Source organism: Vulpes lagopus, chromosome 1 (genome assembly GCF_018345385.1).
Source record: "Vulpes lagopus strain Blue_001 chromosome 1, ASM1834538v1, whole genome shotgun sequence".
NCBI classification, from domain to species: Eukaryota; Metazoa; Chordata; class Mammalia; order Carnivora; family Canidae; genus Vulpes; species Vulpes lagopus.
Window position 1 is genome coordinate 70692483 of NC_054824.1, and position 11011 is coordinate 70703493.

Below are 11011 nucleotides of genomic sequence, written 5' to 3' on the forward strand. Positions count from 1 at the left end.
TTCTGGGCAGTTATTTCTTCCATACCCTAAATGGGGAAGAGCCCATAGCTCAAGTGCTTATCATGACCTAGGTGCTGGGCTAAGGCTTTGTATTTGTATCTCATTTACTTCTTCCAATAACGCCAAGAGGAAAAGATTGTCTCCTTCCATGTCACAGATGAAGAAAGCAAGGTTCAGAGGTAAATAACTTGTCCAAGATCAAAGAACAAATTCTCTATATAGGATGTTTGTCTACCTTAACTGGAAGTAAGTAGATGGCCTTATGCTAGTGAGCACGCCACTCTTCAGAGCCATGCTTTCATTCCCTTTTACCCCTAATCCAAGGGACATCCACTGTTGGGGTACAAATTTTGCACTGTAGAAGAGAGGTGCATTTTGTTTCCAGTGAGGGGCGACACCTGCTGGACACGGAAAGCTGGGGCCTGGCATTGTTTTTGGAATCCCAGTTGGGCAGGAGACTTCAGGCAAGGAAGAGAAACCAGAAGTAAAGACAAGTACTGAAGCACCTTAGCCTAATGGAATATTGTGGAGGGAGAACGAGGGGTTATTGATGTACATATGCATATGGGTAGCTATGTAGGAATACTCAAGGTCAGACTCTGGTGAGCTGGGGGAAGAGACAGAAGACTGCAGAACCTTCTTATGTGCTGGTATCCATGAGTGTGTGTGTGTGTGTGTGTGTGTGTGTGTGTGTGTGTATGTGTGTGAGAGAGAGGAGTGGTCCTGGGGGCTAGAAACTATCCATCCTTGGACTGTTTCTGTGCTGATGGGGGCCTACAGAAGAATGGGGGAAGCACTTACAGACTTATAGACTTACAGACAGGAAGTTCTTACAGACTTTAAGTCCAAAGTAGGTGCTCAGGGTTTGTACAACCAGTGAATTGATTTCCTTTACATCCATGGTCTCCCCCAGAAGGAACCTTGTGATCAGAGCATTTGTTCTGGAAAGAGTTTGCTGGAGAAGTCAATGGGAGGGGAGAGTCCTCATGAATTCAAAATGATTATTCTCGGGGATCCCTGGGTGGCGCAGCGGTTTGGTGCCTGCCTTTGGCCCAGGGTGTGATCCTGGAGATCTGGGATCGAGTCCTGTTTTAGCCTGCTTCTCCCTCTGCCTGTGTCTCTGCCTCTCTCTCTCTCTGTGTGACTATAAATAAATAAAAATTGAAAAAATAATAATAAATAAAAATATTAAAAAAAACAAAATGATTATTCTCTGAGCAAGGCCATATAAGGTTGGAAGAGGGAAGTGCTGTGCACTGTGCTAATTGGCAAATGTAGGCTCAGAAATTAATCTCTAGGAATTTTATCAGATTTGTATTTCCCTTTTTTTGCATTTATATATAGCATGTAATGGATGAGCTTGTGTATCATGTAAATAATCTTCCATCTCTGCTTGACTTGATTTAAAAACGTGCTGTTTAAAGTTGTATGTGGTTTCATTTTCGTTTTTCCATTCATGGTTTTTGTTTTTGTTTGTTTGACAAAGCAAATTCCTTTTGAAATGCTAGTCTGGTCTGTGTAGGGCTTTGGGTGGTATCTATGCCTGGCTGATTTTGAAGAAGCTGCATATCCAAAGGGTCTGGGTCTGGCCACAGCAGTGGGAATCAAAGTGACAGGACCCCAGGGGAAGGAAGGAGAGAGTCAGCTAATTGGATAGCTTCCAGTCCTCCTCTGGAGGTTCCTGGCAAGCTTCCCTCTGCCCTAACTTGGTGTGTTTTTGTTTGGAAAGCTGTCCCCTTCCAGATAAGGAGTAGGAAAAAGTGCTGGGTAGATCTCCTGGGATCCAAGAAGCCAGATTAGGGAGAAAAGGGAGGAACTACATGTCCTTACATGGGAGAATGAGTGGTGCTTGGATAGAAAGTAGAAGTAGGGTAATGGTAGGCCAGCTCTGGGGCTGTGTGAGGAGAGTAGAATGTTAAACATAATCAAATACCAAAAAGAGGAGTGTGTGTATGAGAGAGACAGAGACCGGGACAGAGGGAGAGAGCGCGGGGGGAGAGGTAGTTGGGCTATTGGGTTATATCTAATCCAGGTGGTATAATACATGGTTCTCTCAATGTCTAGATCATTTTAAAAGCTGAACTTGGAGTTGGAATTGACTTTTAAGGTCATCTAGTCCCACTCTCCACCCATAAAAGTGTTCATGAGGGCGTGCACAATGCAGGGAGTCCCTTCAACCCTTGGGGCAGATAGCAATACTTCAGAGAACTATGCTGACCTCAAGTTTGAGGTTCTTCTTTTGATATAATTTCAATCATATGTGGGATCTAAAAAAAAAAAAGCCTCAACGCATGAATAAAAAAAAAAGCTGAATCAGACCTATGTATACAAGAGAACAGACTGATGGGTGCTAGAGGGGCGGGGCTGGGGGGCTGGGCAACATGGGTGAAAGGGAGTGGGAGATACAGGCTTCCAGTCATGGAGTGAATGAGTCATGAGAATCAAAGACACAGCATGAGGAATATAGTCAATGAGGAATATAGTCAATATAGTCAATGAGGAATATAGTCAACGTAATAACGTTGTGTGGTGACAGATGGTAGCTACACTTGCGGTGAGTGCAGCATAACTTATAGAGGAGTTCAATCACTATGTTATACACCTGAAACAAATGCAACATTGTGTGTCAACTATACTCAAATTAAAAAAAAAATAAAAGCAATAAGAGCTTGGGAATAAAGCTCAAGTACACCATGGGAGGGTGTATCCTCAGTGCTTTTTTCCTGAGTGACAGCATGCACTTGCATTCCAGATTCTCTTTGTCTCCTTATTCATGTACATAGTCATGTGAAAAGGCCAGAAAAAGATTGGTATCTGATCTCAATGTTTATTTAGGAAAATTACTTTTGCCACACCAATCCCCAAGGGCTACAGAAAGCAGAAAGGCCCCAAACCCAAAAGGATTGCTCCCCAGTGGGAGACTAGACCTGCTCTCCGGAACCTTTCTCTTGCACTTTTCCATTGCAAATGAGCCCTTGGCCAGGCTGGTCAGAGGCAGGGAATGAAGAAAGAAATGACTTTCATTATCCCAGAGCATCAACAGAAAACAAATGGCACACTCAGAATAAGATAGTTCAAGGAGAGTCTACTTACAAAGAAGTATTTACAAAGAAGTAGGTAAAGGGTAGTGCAGTATAACTGGAGGTAGCAGCTGACCTGTCACTACCCCAAAGTCCAAAAAGGCAAGAGATTAGAGGGGTTATCAGGATTTAGTGTCACTACCTTGCTGGCAACAGTGCCCTTCAGTCAAGGAACACAGCCAGTCTAAGGTGACCTTGAGAGGGGGCTAACGGAGTTAAAACCTGACCTCGCTCTCTGCCTCCCTCTGCTCTCAGAGCGAGGCTGAAAGCAAGCGAGGCTGAAAGCAAAGGGAAGCCACGGAGCTCTGGAAACTGTGATGTCCTACATGCCAGCGCTTGGGACAGACCTTGGCTTGGAGAAATGTGGATCTTTAGAAGGACAGGTGTAGGACAATTGGCACATTGAGTTGACTTGAAGGAAAGAAACCAAAGTTGTGGCAGTGGGGTGGTGGTAGGGGTAGAAAGATGCAAAACCTGGGCTTCGGCCTCAGGCCTCAGGCAGGGACAAGACCTCAGTAATAACAGAAGACTACTATTACTGCTCGGGGACCTGAGAAAATACTCATTTCTAGTCTCCCCTGCCCTAGGCCAAGGTTTATGTAACTGTGGATCTTTATTTTTTCTGATATATCTTACTGTAAGGTTTTCAAGTTCCTCAAAATTAAATTAGAACTGTGATTGAGGTTATCCTGAATTTATTGAGCAGTTTGGGGATAATTGGCTTTTTAAAAATATAAGTCATCCAATGCAAAAACAGAGGGTATCTCCCCATGTATTCAGATCGACTTGTTTGCTCTTTATTATGCTTTTTAAAATTTACTTTTTCATATCGGGTCCTTGTATGCTCAGTTACTTCTTCGAAATATTATGGACTTTGCTGTCATTGTGATTGATTATATTATTGTAATTTTATTTTCAAAGCAGCTATTTCTGGTGTAGAGAAGTGTAACCAACATTTGCAAAGTTGTATTAAAAAATAACAAAATTTACCATCTTAACCATTTTCAAGTGTACCTTTCAGTAGTGTTAAGTACATTCACATTGTTGTGCACCAAATCTCCAAAACTTTCTCATTATGCAAAGCTGAACTTCAGTACCCATTAAACAACAACTCCCCATTTCGCTCTTTCCTCAGCCCTGGTAATCACCACACTTTCTGTTTCTATGAATTTAACTATGTTAGATACTTCATATAAGTGCAATCATACCGTATTTGTCTTTTTGTGACTGGCTTATTTCATTTAGCATAGTATCCTTAAAGTTCATCCATGTTGTAGCATGGGACAGGATTTTCTTTCCTTCTTAAGGCCAAATACTATTCCATTGTATATATATATTGCACATTTTGTTTGTGTATTCACCTGTCGATGGACATTTGGGTTGCTTCCACCTCTTGGTCATTGTGAATAATGCTGCTATGAACATGGGTATGCAAATATCTGTTCAAGTGCCCGCTTTTTTTTTTTTGATAGTAGCCATTCTAATGGTGTGAAGTGATATTTCATTGTGGGTTTGATTTGCATCTCTCTAACGATTAGTCATGTTGAACATCTTTTTATATACACTTGTCAGCCGTTTGCATATCACCTTTAGAGAAATACCTATTCATGTCATTTGTCCACTTTTAAATTGTTTTTCCATGTGGTTTTATTTGTTGCTACTGTTGAGTTATAGAGGTTCTTTATTATTCTGGATATTAATGCCTTATCATATGTAGAATTTGCAAACATTAGAAGTTAACCAATTTTTGAGGGTTGGTCATACATGAGACAATCTCGCTGGATTCTCTTGCTGGTTTCAGTGGTTTGTTTGCTGTTGATATCCTCCCTCTCTCTCCAGATAGGTAATAGCATCATCAGCAAACTCTGAGAGTATCCCTTCAAATCCTTAAAACTCTTAATTAGTTTTCTTTTTCATAGCATTGACCAGGACCTCTAAGGCTATGCCAGATAGAAGCAGTGACAATGAGCATTATTGTGTTGGTTTTTTTTTTTAAGATTTTATTTCTTTATTCATGATAGAAAGAAAGAGAGAGAGAGACAGGCAGAGACACAGGCAGAGGGAGAAGCAGGCTCCATGCAGGGAGCCGGATATGGGACTCGATCCCGGGACTCTGGGATCACATCCTGAGTCAAAGGCAGACGCTCAACTGCTGAGCTACCCAGGCATCCCAATGAGCATTATTGTTAAGGGAAATGCAACTAAATATTCTTCATTAATTACAATGTTTGCTGTAGGCTTGTTAAAAGATTAAACTTATTGGGATGCCTGGGTGGCTCAGTGGCGGAGTGTCTGCCTTCCCGGGTTCCGGGATTGAGTCCTGCAATCGGGCTCCCTGCAGGGAGCCTGCTTCTACCTCTGCCTGTGTCTCTGCCTCTCTCTGTGTGTCTCTCATGAATAAATGAATACAATCTTTAAAAAAAGAAAACTAAACTTGTTATTTGAGATAACTATAGATTCACACACAGTTGTAAAAAAAAAAAGTACAAACAGATCCCATGTATCTTTTACCCAGTTTCCTCTGATGGTGACATCTTGTAAAGCATTGGTACAATATAGCAATCGGGATACACCGATACAGTTAAAATACAGAACATTTCTATCATCACAAGGATCCCTCATATTGCTCTTTTAGAGCCACACCCACTTCCCTATTGCCCCACATCCTCCTTAACCTCTGGCAGTTGCTAATCTGTTCTCTATTTCTGTATTTTGTCATTTAAAAAATGTTTTATAAATGAAAACATACAGTATATAACATTTTGGGATTGTTTTTTTTTTCTCTCAACATATTTCTCTACAGATTATAGAAGGTTGTTGCAAATATACAGTTTCTTATTTCTGAGTTGTATTCCAGGGTATGGATATAACACAGTTGGTTGAAGGATATTTGGATTGTTTCCAGTATTTAGATAATATGAATAAATCTGCTCTAAACATTTATGTACAGGTTTTCGTGTAGACATAAGTCTTCATTCCTCTAAGATAAATGCCCAGTGGTGTAATTGCTGAATCATGCAGGAGTTGAATGTTTAAAGAAACTACCAAAGTGTTTTCCCAAGTGGCTGTACCAGCAATGTATGAGCAATCCAGTTTTTCTGCATCCTTGCCAGCATTTGGTATTGCCACTGTTTTTTTATTTTAGCCATTTTAACAGGTGTGTGGTGATATCTCATTCTAATTTTCATTTCCTTAATGGCTATTGTTGAACATTGTTTCATGTGCTTACTTGCCATGTGTGTATCCTACTCTGTGAAATGTCTCTTCATTTCTTCCTATTTTCTTTTTTTTTTTTTTTTTTTTCTTCCTATTTTCTAATTAGAGTGTTTGCTTTTTCCTGTTGAATTTTCAGTTTGTTGTATATTCTAGATACTGATTCTGTTTTGGACACATGGTTTGCAAATATTTCCTTCCATCATGTAGCTTGTCTTTTCATCCTCTTTATAGGTTTTTCACAGAGCAAATGTTTCTAATTTTGATGAGGTGCAATTTATTAATATTTCCGTTTATGAATCATGTTTTTGTTGTCAACTCTAAGAATTTTTTGCCTAGCTCTACATCCTACATTAGGGAAAAATAGATTTCCCCTATTTAAAAAAAATTATCTTTTACATTTAAGTCCATAATCCATCTTAGGTTGAGCTGCTGCCGCTTCTGTTCTCCTTCTCCGATCTGATTACATTTTCTTTTTCTTGCATTATTTACTGGCTAGAACTTCTAACACCATTTTAAATAAGAGTGGTGAGAGTGGATATCTTGCCTTGTCCCTGTCTGACAGGAAAAACATTCAGTATTTTGCTATTAAGTATAATGTTAGCTGTAGGCCTTTTTCATTTTTTTTTCTCTTTTTTTAAAAAACAAGTTGAGAATGTTAGCTTTATGCCCATTCTTTTCCTGGGTTTTTGTTATGAATGGGCATTACATTTAATCAAATGCTTTTCCTGCATTGATTGATATAATTATGTTGATTTGATAATTTTTCTTCTTTAGCCTGATAATATGATAGAATACATTGATTGATTTTTGAATATTTTGAACCAGCTTCACATCCCTGGAAAAACCTCAATAAATGTAGTGTTTACTGTTTTTTTATACATATTCCTGAATCATATTTACTGATAATTTGTTAAGGATTTTGTGGTTATATTGATGCAGGATATAGGTATGCAGTTTTCTTTTCCATTTGGTTTTGATATTAGGGTAATAGTTTCATAAACGAATTGGAAAGTGTTTCCTCCTCTTCTGTAAGAGACTGTATAGAATTTCTGTCAATTCTTCTTTAGATGTTTGGTAGAATTCTCCAGATGAAACCATCTGGGCTCAGAGTTTCCCTTTCAGGAATTTAAATTTCAAATTCCAAACTCAATATATAGGGCTATTCAAATGACCTGTTTCCTATTGGGTAAGTTGTAATAGTTTGTCTTTTTTGAGAGACTGGTCCATTTTGTTTAAATTCTCAAATTTATATTTATAGAGTTGTTTGTAGTATTCCCTTATTATCTTTTTGGTATTTGCAGAGTCTGTATTGACATTCCCTGTTTCATTACTGATATCAGTGATTTCTATCTTCTCTTTCCTTGTTGGTCTTGCCAGAATTTCAATTAGTTGATCTCTTCAAAGAATCTGTTGTTTCATTGAATTTCATTATTGTTTTTCTGTTTTCAATTTCATTTTTTAAAAAGGATTTTATGTATTTAGTTGAGATAGATACAGTGAGAGAGAGAGCATGAGCAAGGGTGCAGGAGCAGAGGGAGAAGCAGACCCCTGCTGAGCAGGGAGTCCAACTTGGGGCTCTATCGTAGGACCTGAGATCATGACCTGAGCCAAAGGCAAATGAGCCACCCAGGTGCCCCCTGTTTTCAATTTCATTGAATTGTGCTTTTATCTTTATTATTTCCTTTCTTCTGCTTGCTTTGGCTTTGATCTTTTTCTAGATTCTTGAGGTATGAGCTTTAGATTATTGATTGGAGACTTTTCCTTTTAAAAAATATAGGCTTTTCATGCTATAACTTCTCTTCAACACTGCTTTACCTATGTTTCATAGGCTTTGATTTATTTTATTTTATTACTACTTTTTTGTTGTTAAAGATTTTATTCACTTATTTGAAAGAGAAACAGACAGAGAGAGAGCACTAGTGGGGAGAGATGCTGAAGGGCAGAGAGAAGCAGACTTCTTGCTGAGCAGGGAGCCCAATGCGAGGCTCAATTCCAGGACCCTGAGATCATGACCTGAGCTGAAATCAGAGTCAGTGGTGTAACTGACTGAGCCACTCAGATGTCCCTAAAACTGTGGATTTTATGTTTTTGCTTCACATATTTTACAGCTTGCACAGTTTTTTACATATAAGCATTTAGGATTATTTTGTCTTCTTGGTAGGTTGACCTTTTTATCATAAAATGTCCCAATCAGTCTTGGATAATTTTCTTTAATCTAGAGTTTATTTTATCTGGAAGTAGTATACTCACTTGTTTCCCTTTGATTAATGATTGAATAATATATTTTTTTCTATCTTTTTACTTTTAACTTGCATATATTCGAATTGAACTGAGTTGGGTTTTTTGTTGTTGTTTTTTTAGATATTTTATCTTTGGTTCACTTTTTAAAAATCCACTCTACCAATTTTTGCCTTTAATTGACAATTTTAGACCATTTGCATTTAATATAATTGTTGATATGTATATTCATTTACTTGGGCTGCCATAACAAAATACTCTAGACTTGGTGGCTTAAACAAAAGAAATTTATTTTCTTATATTTCTGGAGTCTGGAAGTCTGAGATTAGAGTGCTAGCATGATTGGTAAGCGTTCTCTCTTCCTGGCTTGCATATGGCTGCCTTCTGGTTTTATTTCATATGCAAGAGGGAGAGTGGGAGAGAAAACAAGAATAAGCTGCCTGATATTTCTTCTTATAAGGGCACTAATCTTATGAGATCAGGGCTCTACTCTACAAACTCATTTGCCCTAATTATTTCCACAAAGGCCCTATCTCCAAATACATTGGGGGTTAGGGCTTCGGTGTATGACTTTAGGGACATAATTCAATTCATAGCAATATGCTAGGGCTTAATTCTGCCACTTAATTTTTTGTTTTCTACTTATTCTCTCTGTCTCATTTCTGTTTATTTTTTTCTGCTTTTCTGTGGCTTATTTGAACACTTTATAATTCCATTTTTATTTATCTACAGTGTTTTTTTAAAATAAATTTTTAAAGATTTTATTTATTCATGAGAGACACACAGAGAGAGGCAGAGACACAGGCAGAGGGAGAAGCAGACTCCATGCAGGGGTTCCACATGGGACTCAGTCCCGGGTCTCCAGAATCAGGCCCTGGGCTGAAGGTGGTGCTAAACCGCTGAGCCACCGGGCTGCCCCTCTACAGTCATTTTGAGCATATCTCTTTGTATAACATTTTTTAGTGGCTGCTCTAGGTATTACATTATGCATACATTAGCTGTTGTCGACTCGTGTCATCATTTACCAGTTTGAGTGGAGTGTAGAAGCCTTACCTCTCTCCTCCCTCATATGTAGTAAAATTGTCTTAAATATTTCCTGTACACACATTTAGAACCATATCAGACTGTTATAATTTTTGCTTCATCTAATGTAACTTAGAAAACTCAAGAGGAGAAGATTTATTGTATTTACCCATATATTTTGCTTATCTTGTTCTTGTTTCTCAATGTTTCAAGATTCCTCTTTTATAATTTTCATTGTGTTTGGAGAACTTTGGCCATTATCATCATTGTTGGACAGGGGTAAGAGTTCTCCTCATACAGTCCATTCCTCTAACGTATTGGGGAGAGTCCCTCATTACTGGTCTGAAGAAATGAATTCTTGGTGTCCAATTGACTTTTTTGGATACTACTGCAGGGTGATGTTTGGTGCCCTGTTATAGTCTCAGAAGGGTGGAAGCCTAGGTATCCCATTCTGCCTTTCTGGTGTGAATAGGAATGGGGCCATAGTTATTTCTATGGTGTTTGCCTGGAACAGAGCAGTTTATTTTGTAAAAGTTTCTGGTCTTGATAGGTTGCCTCTGTCCTGGTCTTTGGCTAGTGATATCAGATGTTTGACTAGTGATAATTAGACTGTTGGCTAGTGATATCAGCCTTTGGGCTAGTCATATCAGGCTTTTGGGACTTTTTGTTTCTTTGTTTTATGCCAGTTGGCCTTTCCAAGTTGTTATTTTCTTCAGCTCCAAGTTTGGGATGTATCAGGAAAAAGAAAGCCCAAGTTGCTCACCATTGTGTCGTTCCTCCAGGTCCTGGTGTCCCATATGGTCTGCCTTCTTATCTCTACCTTTCAGAGTCTTCTTATGTTTGTGTTATATAAAATGTCCAGGGTTTTTAGTTGTACTTAGTGAGAGGAATAGGGAGAAATAGGTCTACTCCATCTTCCCAGAAATCCTCACTGTAGGTTTTTATGTACAACCTTTACTAAATTAAGTTAAATAATTTCTTTTATTCCTAGTTGTCTAAGAGTTTATTTTATAAAAAAATCATAAGTAGATGTAATTTAAAAAATCATTTTTCATCATTGATTTGTTACATTATACATACATTTCTCTCTTAATATCCTAATATGGGGATTACACTGAGAGAGATTTTTTTTTTATGTGAAACTTATCTTTGCATTCCTATAATAAACCCTATTTGATTATCCTATAGTTATATATTTACTGTTGGTTTTGTTTAGTTAATATCTTACTTAGGGTGTTGTGTTTACTTTTATAAAGCATGGACATTTTCTTGTATTTCCTTATTTATTCTTGTAATAAAAATTCCTTTATACAATAGTTGGGCAGCTTTTGTTTTTCATTCTCTTTTCCAGAACAACATATATATATACACACACACACATACAACATATATATATGTATATATAAAGATATATGTATCTTTTCATATGTGTATATATATATATATCTTTTCAA